Genomic DNA, 17,493 nt, shown 5'->3' with positions numbered 1-17,493 from the left:
GTCATATCTCCCCCTTCGGCAGAAGCTGCCATTCTGCCTATTTATGTTTTATTTCACAGCTTCACCTCAAGACCTGATCGTACTGACTTGTCGTTGGTGTTTTCTACATTTTCTTGAAATGGTAACTAAAGTGAATTGACGAGGTTTGATAAATTGAGCAGGAAAAAAACAACAATCACCCCATCAGAGTTTCAAAACTGCAAAATTGAAAAAGAAAAAAGCAACACCCTAATATGGGTCAGTTTAGCAGCCAGAAAAGAGTCTACCAATAATAATGGTCAGTTCAATTAAAAAATAATAATAATACAATAATCCAAGCTGTTTACAGGGACGCTTAAAAAAGTTTCAAAACTTTACTGAGGTTATTTGATAATTAGAACCATCAAAATATTCTCCGCTAACATGGAGGACTTTTAAGGTGAGATGGTTCTGGAATCTCATTTTCTCCCGGCTTTAACCAATCTTTCTTTCTTTTATTTTTGCCTTGTTTGACATCATTGCAGCTTTATTTCCTTCTTGTCTGTCGACTGGATGTCAGGTGTGGGCAGACACAAGTTATTCAGAGACCCACGTTGAAACAAACCAGATTTATCCACAAACTTGTTACTTGGAGTGAATCGTAGAAGTGAACACTGATATCTCGAATGATAATTTCACTGATATACCTAAGATTATTGCCAAGTAACTTGGAATTGTTGCGCGATGAGAATATTTGTACTGCACAAATGTGATGTTTTCTGTGTGCAGTGTTTTCTCCCAGCATTTATGTGTAATGTGCCAACTTTCTGAGTCCCTCAGCCTCTCAGCACACAAAAGAAATGAAAATAAACAAACCTCATTTTCATAATGGCATTACCAATTCTTGGGCAGCCATAGCAAAAAGCAATTAGCATGGTTTTACCAACAAGCAACCTTTTTGCCTCTCTAATTATATGCTTTATTCCTCAAACTTGATTGGCTCCAGGTGTTTCATCTTTACTGATTCGAAGCTCTGCTCTGGCTGATTGGTCAAAATCAAAGTGATGATTCTCCTGATTTGTCTGATTTCGGTATTCTAGAGAACCGCGTTGACTAAACCACTTGACAGAGCTGATTATCCCACCTCCTGAGCCCGGCAAATTGCTTCAATCAAAAGCGTGATTAGTGGAATCAGTTGTTCTAAATGGAATAAAAGCCTGCAGACTCTGAAGTCCTCCAGAGCTCTTTTTCACGCTCTCCGTTAGCTCAGATTTACCAGGAGATGAAAGCGGTCCTGTCAGGCCATTTGTCAAATCCTCCGCAGAAGCTGCCCACACGCGGAGGACGGTGACGTCTCACTCCGACGACAACGGCAGATATTTTAGCATCTCGGCGTGTTGTCACTGTCATGTAGTTGGTTCAAGGTCATGACCTCCAGCCTTAAGGGTCCGTTTGCCCTAAATAGGCAGAACCCATTAATTCTGCACCCCCTAGAGACCCCATTGCTCCTGCACGATGTTGATACAATTCCACGATTGCGTGCTGAACAAAGTGTATTTATTTCTGTTGTACTTTTTCTTTTTGTAAATTTGAATAAAAAAGGAACTATTTCAAAGAGACGAGTCAGACCTGCTCTCTGCTTCTTTCTACTGTGTCATGAATTTCGGGATAATCAGGCTTGCGTTGTGTGTGTGTTTGTGTGTGTGTGTGTGTGTGTGCTTTTGCAGTTTGTGTATGTGTGTGTGTGTGTTTGCATATGTCTGCGAGAGAAACAGACAGGGATAGGAAGCTATTGAGAGATGTGTCGTGCGGTGCATACAAATGTGTGTGTGCACCCTGTGAGCATGGGTCTTGTTGTGAGTAGGTGGGTGTGCCTTGTCAAATTGGCCCCGTGAAATTTCCAAACCACAGACGTGTGTGTGTGTGTGTGTGTGTGTGTGTGTGTGTGTGTGTGTGTGTGTGTGTGTGTGTGTGTGTGTGTGTGTGTGTGTGTGTGTGTGTGTGTGTGTGTGTGTGTGTGTGTCTGACTGCAGGATGAAGGAACACCTTGTCTGGTCTGATCCGGCCCGATGGGTGGATGTGAGGTCAGTAATAGAGGACAGACAGAGAGTTCTGTGGAGCAATCACGATTTTCAGACAGAGGGGGAGAGTTTTCTGTTTGTTCACTGGCAAAAGAAAGGGGGGAAAAAAAAAAGAAAAAAGGGGGACATTTTGAACTTCGGAGCGGCAGCAAATAGAGCAGACCTGACAGCTGCGACCGTGTAATAGGAGGCCTCTTTGCCAACCTTTGCAGCTTTCTGGAATTCTGCAGCGTTTGTCCTGCCGAATGATGAATTGGGGAGATGTGCTCCATCGCCGTGTGACTGAATGGCTGGTTAAAAAGATTTATTACAATAATCAAATATGAAGGAGGAGATTATTTCTACATGATGGTTTAGAGAGTGATCGTGTTAGCTGGGTCTCCGGTTGATTACAATGATAATAACCGCCTCGAGTCAGGGAAAAGAGGGAAGCATGGAAATAAAGAAGGGGGTAGAGAAAACCGCATTAGCAGTTAATATTCAAGTCTGGTGAATTACATGAAATGGTATTTGTGATTGAGTTGAGGCTTTATCTGTAGACGGCTGCAGAAAAAGCTCCTATCGTCTGAGTTGGCGTTTCTGCCGCGCCGTAATTATGCGGTTCACAAGGTTGGCTTGAACCCTACGGGGGCAACACACGCTATATCAGACAAGGATGTCAAGTCCGTTAGAGCTTTGACTCTCTTTAACCTCCCCGCCCAACTGATAAAAGGCATCAACATGGAACTGACAGAACGCTCCTATCGATTCACAACTTCTATATGTACAGTTTATCCGTCTCCCTCCAGCATCAACACCGCAATGCAGCGCGCGAGGTGTGATGCGCCGTCGCGGCACCTTCAATAATTGCGGCATGCATAATTGATCATAGTATAATGGCAAAGCCAGAGATAAAATGGGCTCGGTTAAAGCCGTACACCTGGGACCAACCATACCGGAGAGCTTGCATCATGTCGGCAATACTCCTGAGAGCAGCGGAGAGTGGTCTGCAGGTGCGTGTTTCTATTACAGGGGACTTAATTTTGTTTACTCCTGGACAAGAATTTACGGGGATTGGATCTTATATTCTAGAGGAAAAAAAAGGAAAGCATTAAAGTAGTTGAAGATGTTTTAAGGGCAGGCTCAGGGTTGGGTTATCGCAGCTCAATGGGGCGAGTTGTAGATAAAGTTTGGGGTGAGGTTGAGAGAAAATAGCCAGTGTCAGGATAGGACTGTGAATATAAAGTCCAGATCTGTGTGGACCGTATTCTTCCTCTCCAAAAGGGTCACAGATTGGTTTAAAGACCAGTGCTATAATTGGATTAAGGTTAGAGTTATGGTTAGGATTATGATAAGGGGTCAGGGAATGCGTATGACTAACCTGGCCTCACAAGTCGGTTGAGTGTTTGAGGGCATTTCTTGGCTGTTTCAGAGTTCAGTCAGGATTGAGGTTAAGGGTGGAAGAACAGCGTGTTTAAGTTTATGCGTCTGTGATTACTGAGGTTGAGGTTCGGGTCTGGAGAATGCATTATAACCGCCAATGTCCTCATGAAGACAGATAAATTTGACTGAGTGTGTGAACTGGAGTACATGGAGATTGCTCATTCTGTTTGAACCTCACTGACACGCAGGATCCCTCTGGCTATTCAGCACTGTGTGTGTGTGTGTCTATCTGTGTGTGTTGTGCGTTTTTTGCATTTCAAGTGCGTACAGTATTAGCTTAAAGTGTGAAAGCATTAGATTCCAGCAGCAGTGAACTGAAGGCAAGAACACCTTTTTTTCCCCCCCCTTTTTCTTTTTTAATGTGACAACTTCTTTCCCCGTGTAGTTAAATATCTAACAACCGCCTAAGTAGCTCTGGTCGGTACCTGTCCCTGTGGCTTTTTACTCGTTTCTCCTCCTCAACTTCTCGAGCCCACCGCCTCTTCCTCTCGCCACCGCGTTTTTGCTCGGGACGCTCTCGGAGTTGACTGGCTCATTTGAAGTGGAAAATTAAATCTTCATTAACAATCTTAATTAGACTTCGATCTCCCCATAGCAGGCCGACAGAGAATCCATAGTGTAGCGGGGGTGGGGGGGGGGGACCTGGAGCAGGAGTGGGTTTCGGGAAGGTGGCGGCAGCGGTGGTGGTGGTGGGGGGGGGATTAGTGGGGGTAATTAGTGAATGGGAACTTCAGGGTAAATTACACAAGAGGTATTTACACTTCAGAAGCAGTGAGAATGGATGGAAGAAGTGGATAATTAAAGTGGCCCACCGGTTGATGGAGGACAATGAAATGATGGCCCCACATATTTGAGTTGTGTATTGACCGGTGTGTGGTTCTCGTTTCTGCGCTGCTCAGCAGCGGGGTTGGAGGCTAAAGCGTTATTAGTCAGGACTCTTCATTGGAATGGCGTCTTGTCTTGTTTCTGGTGACACGGTGTTACTTGAGGCGATATAATCCCTCATCATGCTTCCATAAGCATGGAGCGTTTTCCTAATACCAGGCAGTAATCATTCAGAGATGCTGCTAAGCATGCGCCCAGCGGGCCCGCTCTCATCTACATTTATATACCACAGTGCATGTTTTAGCAACCCTGTGCAGAGATCTGGTGGAGAAAGAACGAAAGAAAGAAAAAGAAATGCTGGAGCTCAATTACAATATGCATCAGCTTGAGATCAGGAAACTCTCTTTTCATGCAGCCTCCTTCTTAATATATTCTTTTCCTGAAAGATGTCTTTATGCCCGTCGCGGTTCCATTGTAGTTCGTTATCATATCGGAAACCATCGAAATCTCTCCACGGTCCTCTTTATGGGTGCAATGAGCTGAGGAAAAAAAGATTTTACCCGGAGGGGAACTGGGCGACTTGAACTGACCCGGGATCTAATCCAGTCACAGGAAGTCCACAGAAGCGGCACAAGAACCCGACCTGAGTGAAACCGACTGTGTCCATTTAGAACAGGTTATTTTGTCTACATGTCCAGCTGTTTATTTTTTTATTTGCAGGGGGGGGCACATACAGATAAACATTGCTGTGGAATATTTCTAAAGGGCAGGAGATAGTGTCCAGACCTTGGTTTTATTTATCTCCTCGGTGCAGTTCCCTGGGAGCGGAGCTGGTTGGCTGCTCCGAGCAGGGTGATCATATCTGCAGTAATGTTGTCGTGACGGCAGAATACTCCGGAGAAAAGTCTGCAGCTGTGTGTGTGTGTGTGTGTGTGTGTGTGTGTGTGTGTGTGTGTGTGTGTGTGTGTGTGTGAATTTGAAGGGACAGGCTGTTTACACAGTCGATCATTAGCAACAAAAAAGAAATGGAGACTAAGATAACCAATTACAGGCCCACAAACACTCAGATGAAGAGAAAGAAAGAATTAAGTGTGTTCATTAGCCCTTTGTGTCAAATTGGCTAATTGTTCAATGGAGTGAGTGGAATAATAAGACGAGGAGGATGCTGTGCCTTTGGTGAATTGTTCATGGGGATTTATTATCATCAGCTGTGGCTCTCATTGTCCTGTAGATCAGGGAGAAACGCTCGTAGCTGAAGGCTGCAAAATAAAAAAAAAAAAAAAAAAAAAGCCAAAGCCATTGTTTGGTCAACTGCCCACTCATTAAATACCAACAGACACTCAAACAGTGTGTGTCGCCATTATCTGCTACCCTTGTCATGAGAGGGGTTTTTTTTCCGGGCAGCACTCACCCCGAGATAAACAAATCTGTCCATCTAAGTGCACACAGTTGTGGTTTAGCCTTGGAAAGAATAACTCAATAAAAAAATGATGTGTTTGGCGCTGCTGCTCCGTGGATGACACCTCTCTCTAACGAGGGGTTCAGCGGCAGCGTGCTCAAGTTCTGGAGAATGTTCATCGTTTGTGTTTGTGAGTTTTAGTGTTCTCTTTCTAGATCATTATCATTTCTATTTCCGTGTATTTCTCGTCTGTGTATCTCTCTTTTCTTTTATCTGTTTTTTTTTACTCATTATGCTCTGAGCCTTTAATAATGTAAGCCAGGATGAGAAGCGTGCCCTCTGTGCTCGAGCGCTGCCCACTGCCTCCCTTTATTCCTGTTCACTCACTGAGGTTACGCTTCTTGCAGGGCTTGTTTTTGTTGCTGTTTTTTGCTGACTTACTCGATTTGCTTCCTTCTTGATGGCAACCACTGAAGCACACGAATCTGACGATGTCGCCTGTTTCCTGGTAAATACTTGTTGCGCCTTGATATCTATCACTTGACAGTATTCCCATTATTCCTTTAAAATGTTTAAAAGATTTACCACGTTTGGAATTCACACGTCACTTAGCAGATTTAATCGAATGCGATTGAATAGATCCAGCTTGCTAAGAAGAATATTACTCAAAAACTTTCAATCACATGCTTCAATTCCTTCCGTGCCAGTTTCCTTTAATTTCCCCTCCAAGCAGATTCGCGGTTTAATGTTAAAATCATTTCATTCCAGTCTGACTTATCAACTCATATTAGCCTGTCCAGCCCTTTGCTGGAGCTATATGATTAAATTATTTACTCCCTGGACTCTGTGATTGTTATGCCTGCAGCATATGTCAGACAGAAACACTTAAGATGTGTTTTGAACAATTCGATACCGAATTTCCCAGAATCCAGCCTGACAGGTGTGTGCTGTCTGCAGGATCTCCCCCAGAATTCAGATTTGCTATAACCGGCGACGCGGCATGAATATATGCTGCAGGAGGAGCTGGAGCGGTCAGGTACACCGGCATCAAAAATGTGCCTTTCAAAATGGAAGGGCAAAATGGGACTTAATAATTCATCAACAAAATAAGGAAAAGAAACGGTTTATAGGAAAATTCTATATTGAAATCTGTTACTTTTGTTCAGTCCAGTTCAACGAAACATTTTACCCATTGGGTCAGTAAATTATTGGTCTTCTGGCTCTTTGTGGAGTTTTATCAGCCTGGCAGCCAAAAAAAACTTTGATTTATTCATTGAATACATAATATGTTCAACAATGAAGTTTGTATTTTCTCTTAGCTATGGATATGTAAGAGAGATATTATATAAACACATTAAATATTTGGAGCACATATTTTAACAATAAATAAAACATTTATAGATTCAAGTATTTCTCCATAATTTGTGGGAAGCCAGCGGGCAGAACACTCATTTGAAAATGAAAAGAGAATTTATTATGATGATTTCATGCAATGTCCAATATTTAAAAAAAAACAAAAAAAAAAAACGCCCATGTTGGCTGTCTTTTGTGTTTTCTCACTGTGGTTTATATGATCTAAAAGCAGCTTCTTTTGAAGCACTGAGAGCTGTCCGTTCAGCTTAATTCTCCAAAACACAACCCTGCCAGTGTTTTGTGGTAAAAGCTTTGAAAAGATCACTTCACTTAGATGCCAAAGGGATTCTCGTGTGAAAGGTGCTGCAGGAATGGAATGAAGAACATTTAAAATGTGAATCTGATCAAGCTAGGAAAACCAAAACAAAGTAAGTGAGTCACTCTGTCCTGTTATTTCCTACCATATAACACATTATTCTTTGTTCTCGTTTAAAGCTACAGCCCACTTCCTCTTATCTATATTTTTTCACAGCTCAATGAAAATGAGGACATGGTTCAAACATGGCCGGCTCTGATTGGCCGGCCACCCCTGCACAAACATTTATAGACCCGGGTCATCGTGAACAGAGTTGTGTTGGACCCCTGGGCAGCTTTCTTCAGTGACGACGTTTGATTGGAGCTGTCTGTGATGTTGGGTTTATTCCTGGAGTATTTTGCCTTGAGGGACAATCTGAGCGTCCTTGCTGGGCCTGCAGAGACCCACGATTGGTTGTTTTCCTGTTAGAGGATTAATGTGACGGTTAAATGTTGGGGTGAGGTTGATGGAAAAAAAAACAAAACATTTAAAATCTTCTGTGGCGTTCAGACTCAAGTTTGATGTTAATGTCATGAAAGAAAAAAAATGTCCGTAGTTTGAAAATGCTCGCCAGCAATACCTCAAAGCAGCTGTTTAAAAGTGTCGACGAAACACGGGTCCGTGAATGCTCAGCGCACCACCTGCATTGAGTTTCTCGGCTCGATTAGACGAGCCAGACCACTCATAAAACGGCTATACTTTTATTTACTGCGGACTGAATTTGACAACCATTCTTATGGAGAAGAGAATATTGATCAGCCGAAAAGGTGTAGAAGCAATCAGAGGCGCTGGAACAAACACACTCGTGGAGGAGTTCATTGAAAATCTGTCAATACTTGCTGAGGAATAAAACACCAATCAGCAGCGCCGAATGCCATCCAGGCTTCAGCTGCTCCTTTCGTACCTGTCCTTTCAGGTTCATGCTGGATTTAGAAAAACAAACTAAAAGTAAAGCATCTCTCCTCACTTACATTTTTCCATCAAACTTGTTGACTCGTAAAATGTTTCATACACAGCTGCAGACCGGCTGTCTGACCTCTTTATGTCCCTTTTTTATTTGCCGCTGCTCTGAAATGTTCTCACTGAGAGCCGGCATGTCCGATGAGCTGCACACTCTGATCTGCAGGTCGTCTCAGGTAATATCGGAGAAGAGAAAAAGACGAAAGGATCGTCAATACGAGATCAACTTTGACAAATATTAGACATAATTCAGAGTTATTGGTTTGTTATTACTGCGGACAACAGTCCCAGACGCTGCTGGGAAAGAAGTACAAAGAGGGGAGGGGGGTAATTATGATTAATGTGTTCAATAGGAACAGCGGGTTGTTTTTCTGAATGCTATCTTTAACCCTTTATAAGACGAATGCCAAATGTGGAAACTTCTGAGTTTGTTGATTGATGTTGGTCCTGAAATCCCTGATTCAACAAACACAGGGGTTTGAGTTTATGCTAAACTGGAAGGGTGAGATGCATCCTTCCAGGTAGAGCAGAGTTCATACATGCACCCTAAATACATCGACAAAAGTCAACCCCAAAAAAGTGATTCAACAACATTCACTTTCAAACATACAAACAATGCAGTTAACTATTCATATTCTGATCTATTTTTGAGTAAATAACACAAAATCTATTAAAACTGAGGTAGTCAGAGGTTTTTAGCCATTATTTAGCAGAAGTTGAGATGTTGAGACATTTTTGATTGGAAATTTTGTAATTTTCTTTCATTGTAATGAAATGAGCTTCATTATTAACAAAGAGCCCCTGACACTGAACCTGAAGATATCCTTTAATTAACCTAATGATGAGTGCTGAGTCAACAATGATAAAGCCACCAGGTCTAATATGGAGGAAGCCATTATTGGTAATCCTCACTTTTCCATGTAGCTCTTTGTTTTACCACTTTTCAGAACCTTTAAATCGAGAGATCAGCCTCTAGGCTGGAGTCCACGCAGTGGTCGTTTTAACTCCTTGAAGGAAAACTGTCTCACTTTCAGCAATCATTTTTCTAACAGGTGTAATTTGTTATTTAAAGCACACAAGATCATCAGAGGCAGACTGCCTTCACTCGATCAGCCCTTGCTGATCTGCTCGTTTGAATTAGATGCTCACGCATGTGTTGAAGTTTATCAGGACTGACAGAGCGCATACGGTTCCAGAAGAACATGAAAGCAATCGCATCACAGTGTTTAAAATGTTTAAAGAGTTCTGACTGGTTCCCAGAAACTGAGGAATGAAATCTGTCTGATTTCCTGTGTGAGAGCAGTTGTCTGTTTCCCTCTGTGTTCGCTCGGTGACAGGCCGGTGACCCTGCCTCTCACCCAGCGTCCGCTGGGATTGGCTCCAACTCTCTGCGACACTAATCTGGATAAAGCGGATATAAAGGACGGATGATATCAAACAAAAAAAGGCCGAGCTGGTAAGTTCGATGACCCTCGCTGCTCCGTCTGATCACTTCTCGCAGATGTGTCATCATCTTGCCGTTCTAACGGTGCCTTCGCTCGACACGGCGTCCTTTTGTCCGGTCGTCTCATTTGAATGCAGAGGCGAGCAGAGCAGGGCGTGTAATGGGAAAGCAGCCCATGAGCCGGGAGAGAAATCTTGGCCAGGAGAGAGGAGCTGCGAGTGAGAAAGTTCCCTGACTGCTGGAAAAAAGTCAATTTGAAATTTTCACCAAGACCTGCTGATTTCTCAGAGCTAAAAATAAAAAAAAAGAAGGGATGCAAATCATGCTGGCAGGCTTTAATGAGAAAAGGAAAAGTTACTTTCTCTGGTGTGCAGCCGGCCCATATGGTACCATTGATGAGACGCAAATCAAATCGTAGAAAATGAAAATCGATGAACACGCTACCTCTCGAAGTCGTAAATTGAGCTGTCAAATTTGAGTTTTTAAGGGTTTGCATCAACCACTGTGTCTTCAAAAACACTGACTATAATCCCCCCTCTGAAAAAAAAAAATCAAACAAACTACCTGGCTCTGCTTTGATCATCCGGGATATAGACGCTGTGGTTGGTATCAAAAGAGACGAGGCAGACACGAGAGTGACCCCACCTGAATGAAAGCGCCTCGTTAACAAAAAAAAACAAAACTCGCTTCTCGCCGTGTACCTTTAAATGTCGGCTTTTAGCTCGCCGAGTTGTTGACCTTTTCCTTAGATCTTCTTGAGAAAATACAACCGTGAGTGAAATCACTGGTGAACTTACTGAACTGCCTGCAGAAGCGCGGCCTTGACGGCGCTTCATTCACAAAGTGGGATCAAGCGCAGAATTCCTCTGGAAGAGTCGTCGGCGCACAAAATCAAAACTGAGAGGAAGGGGTCCCGGGCTGCCGCCGTTGTCTGGACTATAAGTTGGACACATTTACGCCAGATGCACTCGATCGCTGTGCAGAAAGCAAGTAATGCTGCCGGTGTAATCAGTCTCCGGAGAACCCCAGGGGCCTGATGCCGCAGTCAGTTTCAAGGGGGGGTTGATGTTGCCTTCCAGAGGACCAGATGCTGTTTAGACACCGGTGTTGGACTTCGCTACTAAAACACAGGTGCAAGAAAAGATTAGAACTTTGATTGGTGTGTTGTCCTCACGCACACCCCTCTTGTAAATATGGACTGGCTGAGTCTCAGTACGATCGTCACAGAAGAGAAAGTTCTTCCAAACAGCTGCAGTTTTAGGAGATTTGGGAAAATATTATCAAGCATAAAATATATAGCTATTAATTAGGCACACTAATGTGCTAGATTACATTAGATGTAATCTAGCACATCAGCTTGAGATAGATTTTTGTCCCCGAGGCCGAAAAAGTAATTCAGAAAGAGAGATACTTGGACCGGAGGGGGGTGCTTATAAATCTTTTATCAGCCTAGATAGGATAAATGATTACACATGTATTTGCTACTCAGCTTTTTCACTTTTCTTCCATAGATTATGGTGAGTGGGACTGCGAGGAAAAGCGTTGGAACATTTATGGGGTTTTATAAAGGCACGGCCATATATTTTAAAAAGCCACTCGTGAATCAATTTCATAAAATTCAAACTTTTCAGTGGAACAGCATAAATTTGTTGGAAAATGTTTTAACGCTTTGCACACAGAGACACACTGATCACATCATTTCCATCGGATGCAATTTTAATCTCTGGAAAGTGTATTGAGGATTACTTTCACCAAGTTTTCTTTTTCCTTTCAGTTTTTTAAATCACGCATCTCTACTTCCAAGTCATGTCTTACTCCTCAGTCTCTGATCGTGACATTTAATCTCTTCACACAGATATAACATATTAGGATTTAGCTCCAGCCCGTACTGCGGTCTGCCTCCGTGCAGATTATTGTTAGGTGAGATTAGAAGCTCTCCTCCAGCCTTGAGGATGCTCTGAAATTGCACTGAAATCAGCATATGCATGTGCAGATGTGCTCTCTTTCGAGCCTGCATCATATCGCGATCGTTTTGAGAAACCACGTTAACTGCCACTTCAAGTTATGAGCATTTAGTGACAAAATCCAATGAAAAAGAGAAAAGAAATCAAAAGCACACTACAGCTGACCTCAGAAACAAAATTAAAAAAAAAAAAAAAAAAAAAAAACCCAACCAGTGGCACATATGCATTGGTTTGTGTCTGCTGCCACCTGCTGGAACAGCAAACAGTGACTGTGTTGAGTTTCTCTCCTTCCTTATAATCATTCTGGTCCTGTCTGGAGCTTATCCAAGCAAGCTCAGAGGGAACACCCTTCACAGATCATCTGCTCATTACAGGGCTAACTCACTTGCACAGACCATCATTCATATTCACACCTTCGGTCAATTAAAATTCTCCAGTCCGCCTGACATGCAAGTCTTTGGAAATCTCCTCGAAACCTCGCAGTCTAAAAGCCTGCAGGAGGAATCAGACCTTCTTGTTGGAGATTAAAGCAGCAGGGGACTCGGGGGCCTGAAGGCCTTGCCTAACTGATGTTCTGAATTTCAATATGCTGGTTAAAATGATTTATTGCATCAATCAAATTAAATACGAGAGGAGGGATTATACCTGCAAGAACATTTAGGGAAAGAGTGTGTTGCTGAACCTGGACTTGTATTTGTAATTCTTGCCGCTGCTTCTGCAATGTCTGGGGTTGCAATTAGTATTGATGACTAATTACCCAGAAGTGTCACAGCTGGAGACAAAAAAAAAATCACAGAACTTCCATAAATTCACTGATCCTGAAATTGGGTCGGAAATGGGGGAACAATTTCAATTGTTTGTGGTCCAATTATTTTATTTAACCCCGAGCCTTTGCTATGTATAACTACAACTTATTACACTGTGACCATAGTTTATCATTTCCAGTCTCATCCTAAATGCAAGATATTTAACGGCTTCCACCCGGGGTTCTCCATCAAAACAGTGACAGAAGATGGATCGCGTTGCGGAGTAGTGTGGGATCTGGGGGAGCTGTTGCTCTCATCCATATGTTTGCACATTATGGCGGGGGCACTGCAAACAGAAGCGAGTAATTACACTTCATCCATAGGAGAGCAAATCAAACAATTCTTCCATTATGTGCACAATTAAGAACAATGAATTCAGCGGGTTGCCTCACACTCCCATGTATCATCTGCTTTTGTTCCTTTTTTTCATTCTGTCTTCGTGTGTGACGTGAATTAACTGTTACTGCAGACGTCTTTGAACTTGAACGTTGAGCATTCAGCCCGGTTTGAAAGATATGAGAATCATTTGAATTCCCATCGTCAGCTGTTATCACCGCCATAAGCGGGAGATAATAGGGACCATCTCCCGGTCAGTTTGATGAAATCCTACAGAAAACATACGTGAACATGTGAATAATCATCATGAAATATACTGAACTGTTGCCTTATTTTGATAATGATGAAGACGTGGTTATTTTTAACAGGTTTAGGGTAAACAGCCATTTAGATGTTATTTAGTTACTATTTGGGACAGTGTCCCAGTGTCCCACATTCTCTGGTGCAATTTCAGGTTAACTTTGTTGTTTTTCCTTACGTTATTTGGTTCCCTCCATTTTTGTCATCTCGATGACCTTTCAGTGCTGTCGGCCATCACCGCCTCCTCCTCGCTCCCCTTATATGTCTTTTCCTCAGTTTGATCAGTTGAGAGGAATTCAGTCTGTTTTTAAGTAAACCTGTGTTTTGATGTGGAGCCTTGGCCTTCCTGAACTTGTCCTGGCCTGTGCCTTCACCTGCTGTAACCGGCCTGTAGATTAAAAACAAAAAAGCCCACCTGTCTGTGTCTACAATCAATATCCAAGAAACAATGGAAGTTTATTTACTTTAATTTTTTGATTTTACAGAGTTCCCTTAACAAATAAGTATTCCACATTATATTTTTAATTTGAATTGGTTTTAATTGGTCCATTTTATGTATATATTGAACCGTTACCAATTATAAACAATTGAACATGTTGTTCAAGGCAGATAAACATACAATTCACACTAAAATCACGAACAGCCACCCTTGTGGTTTTGTTATCTTTGTGTTTAATGTTCTGATTCTAGATTTAGTTTCTTCTGGAGAATCTCTGTGAATTTATCTTTTTCATATTGGTTACTTCTTCTATTGCTTGAAACTTTGGGTTCACCTTTAATGAATTACTCTGGTGTTTTGAATTTTTACAATCCAGATTGCATTTCTTTTCCGTTTGAAGGAGTGATCCTTTCATCACAAAACAGATATTTTAGCAAATAACAAAGCAAAAATGAAAGCAGCCTTTACATTTCTCCATCAGTCCTCAAAGATCCCAATTTTAAAAACCAGCATTTTTTCATTATTTAAAGTCAGTTAATTTTGAGTCACACTGACAGATTTCATGCTTGTTGCACTGCTCAGTTCGGATCATGACCTTTTCAATCTTTTACCGGCGTTTCTTTTATTCTTTGCAGCCTGACCAAATGCTGCTGAAACCACGGACCTGTGAAACAAGGCCTCCGGCTGCCATAACCTTAAACAATTCTGGATTTTGCGGAAGCAACTCAGATTTTCCAATGCCAGAAGTCACAGGATGTGTTTGGAATATGTTATCTGCTTACAGATGTATGCTCTGCATCGATCTGCGATGTGTGTAATATGCATTCCTCGCCCGGCTTACAGGCGTTTCGCACACCATGGGGCGGTTTTCTTGTCTCTGACTTCTCGCTTCAGTAGCCTCCCAGTCAGTGACCGACCGCTCTCTTTCATCCAGCTTCCATCTATCTGTTCGACTGGCAGCCTCTGCCTGCCTCCTACTTCCTGCCCTCTGGCTTAAAACGCGATACAGAAAACCTACTCGTCACGTTTCAGTTCTTACTGTTGCTACTGGAAGATGCAATCAAACAAAACTATTTAAAACTAGTAGAATAAATAATGGGGAGCGTGTGTGTAGGAACTGACTGCGAAGCCTCTGGATCTGTAAGTGCATCAGTAAGTGTGTGGATGCAGAAAATAAATTGGATCGCCATGTTTTCATTAATGTTTTTACTTGTTTGTGTTCTCTTTCATTTCCTCAAGTGCCAAGCCACAATAGTGGCATTTTCCATTTCCCCCATTATTATTATATCCAATTCCCTGACGAGAAGCTGCTGCAAGAGGTCAAGATAAACTCCCCTGAGAGACTTTAGCTGAAAAAGACTGAGATTAGGCGTGGAAGACAATACCGCGTTTGGTGTCAGGATAACAGTTTAATATATTTTACAGACTTATGGACAGTGGATTTTTATAACCCAGCTGTCTCCAATCCAATCCCTCTGATCACTGTCTTCATCCCCCGCTGAGGCAGTGGTGGGAAATATAGACCACAGCTGCTGGTTTGATGGCTGCTGTGAAGGATGGGCAAACATGGCTGTCAATTAAATCAAAGGCTGGAAAGGAAGAAACCCTAAATGGGCGCTAGGAGAGCTTAAAAGAATGAATTGCGCAGATGAATCAAAAATGGAGTTACCGGTCCATAATTAGGGCCACAATAAATCCTTTTTAAGTGGATACTTAAAAGTATTTCCCTCTAAAAGTTGTGAAATGGAAACACTTTGAGATCTTTAGATGAGTATCAAATAGTCTTGTTTCTCTTAGTGTTAAATGTGCAGCTTCAAATTACCCCCTTATTTTTTACATATTTGATTTATGAAAAAAATCATATTTCAGCATTTATAATCACTTTCTAATTAGCTTTTTCTTTAGCTTGCATGAGGAATATTCAACTCAGTTATTGACTGAATGACTGTGATGCTGTTTCACACTGTTCACATGTGTAAGGTTTCATCAAACTAATGGTCATTTAAACATTCAGTGCCACTTTATTATCATAAAATTCTCCCAAACTACAAATTATCATCAAAAATGTGCAAGCTTTTTGCAGGAGCTATAAAATAATTGGGCAGTAAACACTTTCACCTCACAGATGCAGTTGTTTTTTTTACTGAATGAGGGTTTTCCACATGTGACGACACCGACGAGAACTGCTTCAACACCTGTTTAGGATGATCTGGGAACACAGTGAGAGAAAGTGTTGGACAAAGTAGATCCTTGATATATGGATTAAGGCTCTGAACTTGATAGATTCTTCTTCCTGTTGTCATTGTGAAAACACACCAGTGAAATATTTATTCCCCCAATTCCCTATTCTTATTTTTTAAAATTCAAAAGCTTTGAATAAAGAGTAAAGGACATTTGTCACTTGTAAATATCCAAACACAGCAATCCCCCTGTTTGTTTTGCTGCCTGCCGGTTATTGAAAAGTAATTTGACTTCGAGTCAGTGATCGATTCGTGTCTTCATGTTCAACTCGTGCTTCTGTTGCGAGATCGCAGCAGCTACCGCTCTTTAGGAAGAGGTACACACACAATGTGAAGCGTGCTGTTTATTCTTCAAATCCTGGAGTTGTGGTGATAAATCATCCATCCGACCGCCAATCAGACCGAGATTTTTTTCTTTGACGCTCAGCTAAGTGCCGAGGCCTGTGCTGCATAGAAATCTTTACCGTCGTAAATCATTAACCCTCAATGAAATCTGAAGCCCCCTCGAGAAATGTGCTGAGAAAATCACACTTTCAGTGTATATGAAACATCGAGCTTGTTTCAAGTCGGTTTTTTTTTTTCAGCTGAATGTGAAGTGATTTTGAAATGACTCTTTAAGGTATGAGCTTTTTTAAGGCTTGAGATGAACTTTTCTCTCTGGAGATGCAGACTTCAGAACTTACTCAACCTGTTTATATATGAATCATTGAGATATGATATTCTGAAGAATGGGTCCAGCTCAGGAATAACACCTCTATTAGTCTTTTCTCTTTCAGCCTGACCTGTTCCACCACGTATCATGAAGAAACCCACTGTGAGAATCAGAGGAGCCTGAAGGGCAGATCCGTTCAGGGGTCGGCAGTGGAAATCACCTCAGGAAAGAGAAAAACAAGGGAATCTTTGATCATTTCTGTTTCAACAAATCTTCTGCAGCGCTGATCCCCCACCTGGAGATTTATCTGATACCTGCCAGAGTCCGTCAGATGAACCTGTGCTGTGTGGGATCAGATAAAGGTCAGGATGATTTGAAGTTTTTAAAGCGATGCTTTGGTTTTGAGTGTTTTTCAGGAGAAAAGCAGGATGCAGATCAGTGACCAGACGATCGCAAACTATTTATCGTCCATCTCGTGCCGTCGGCCACCGCTGTTTGTATTACTAGTGCTTCCAGAGATGAAAGTTTCATTTTCCACAAAAGTGTTGACTTCTTCCCCGAGTTTTCTTTTCATTTCCAAAGATAAATGGCTTTCTTCTACAAGTGGCTGAGCAGTAAAAATGAAAAACCTTGGTTTTATTAGTTTTAACAACTGCAGTTTGGCTCTCAGGTCTGACATTGGTAAATGGAATTACTGTTTGTCACGGTCAAAGAAATATATTGTACGCGGGCCTAAAGGAATACAGGTCTGGGTTATCGTTTCTCATTATGAGCAAAGCTTCCACCCGGGCGACCCCGATGGGATACGGATGTCTTGGCTGTGATAACGATGCTGCCAAGCAGGTGTGAGTTTTGCTCTTATGACCCCCCCAATTTTCACAGCCTGGCATTTGTTGTGTTTCTCCTCATCCTGGCTCTGCCTGTCAGAAAAAAAAACTTTGTGGCGTATGAAGAAGGCT

Source organism: Salarias fasciatus, chromosome 18, assembly GCF_902148845.1.
Source record: "Salarias fasciatus chromosome 18, fSalaFa1.1, whole genome shotgun sequence".
NCBI classification, from domain to species: Eukaryota; Metazoa; Chordata; class Actinopteri; order Blenniiformes; family Blenniidae; genus Salarias; species Salarias fasciatus.
Note: the sequence above shows the minus strand (reverse complement) of the source record.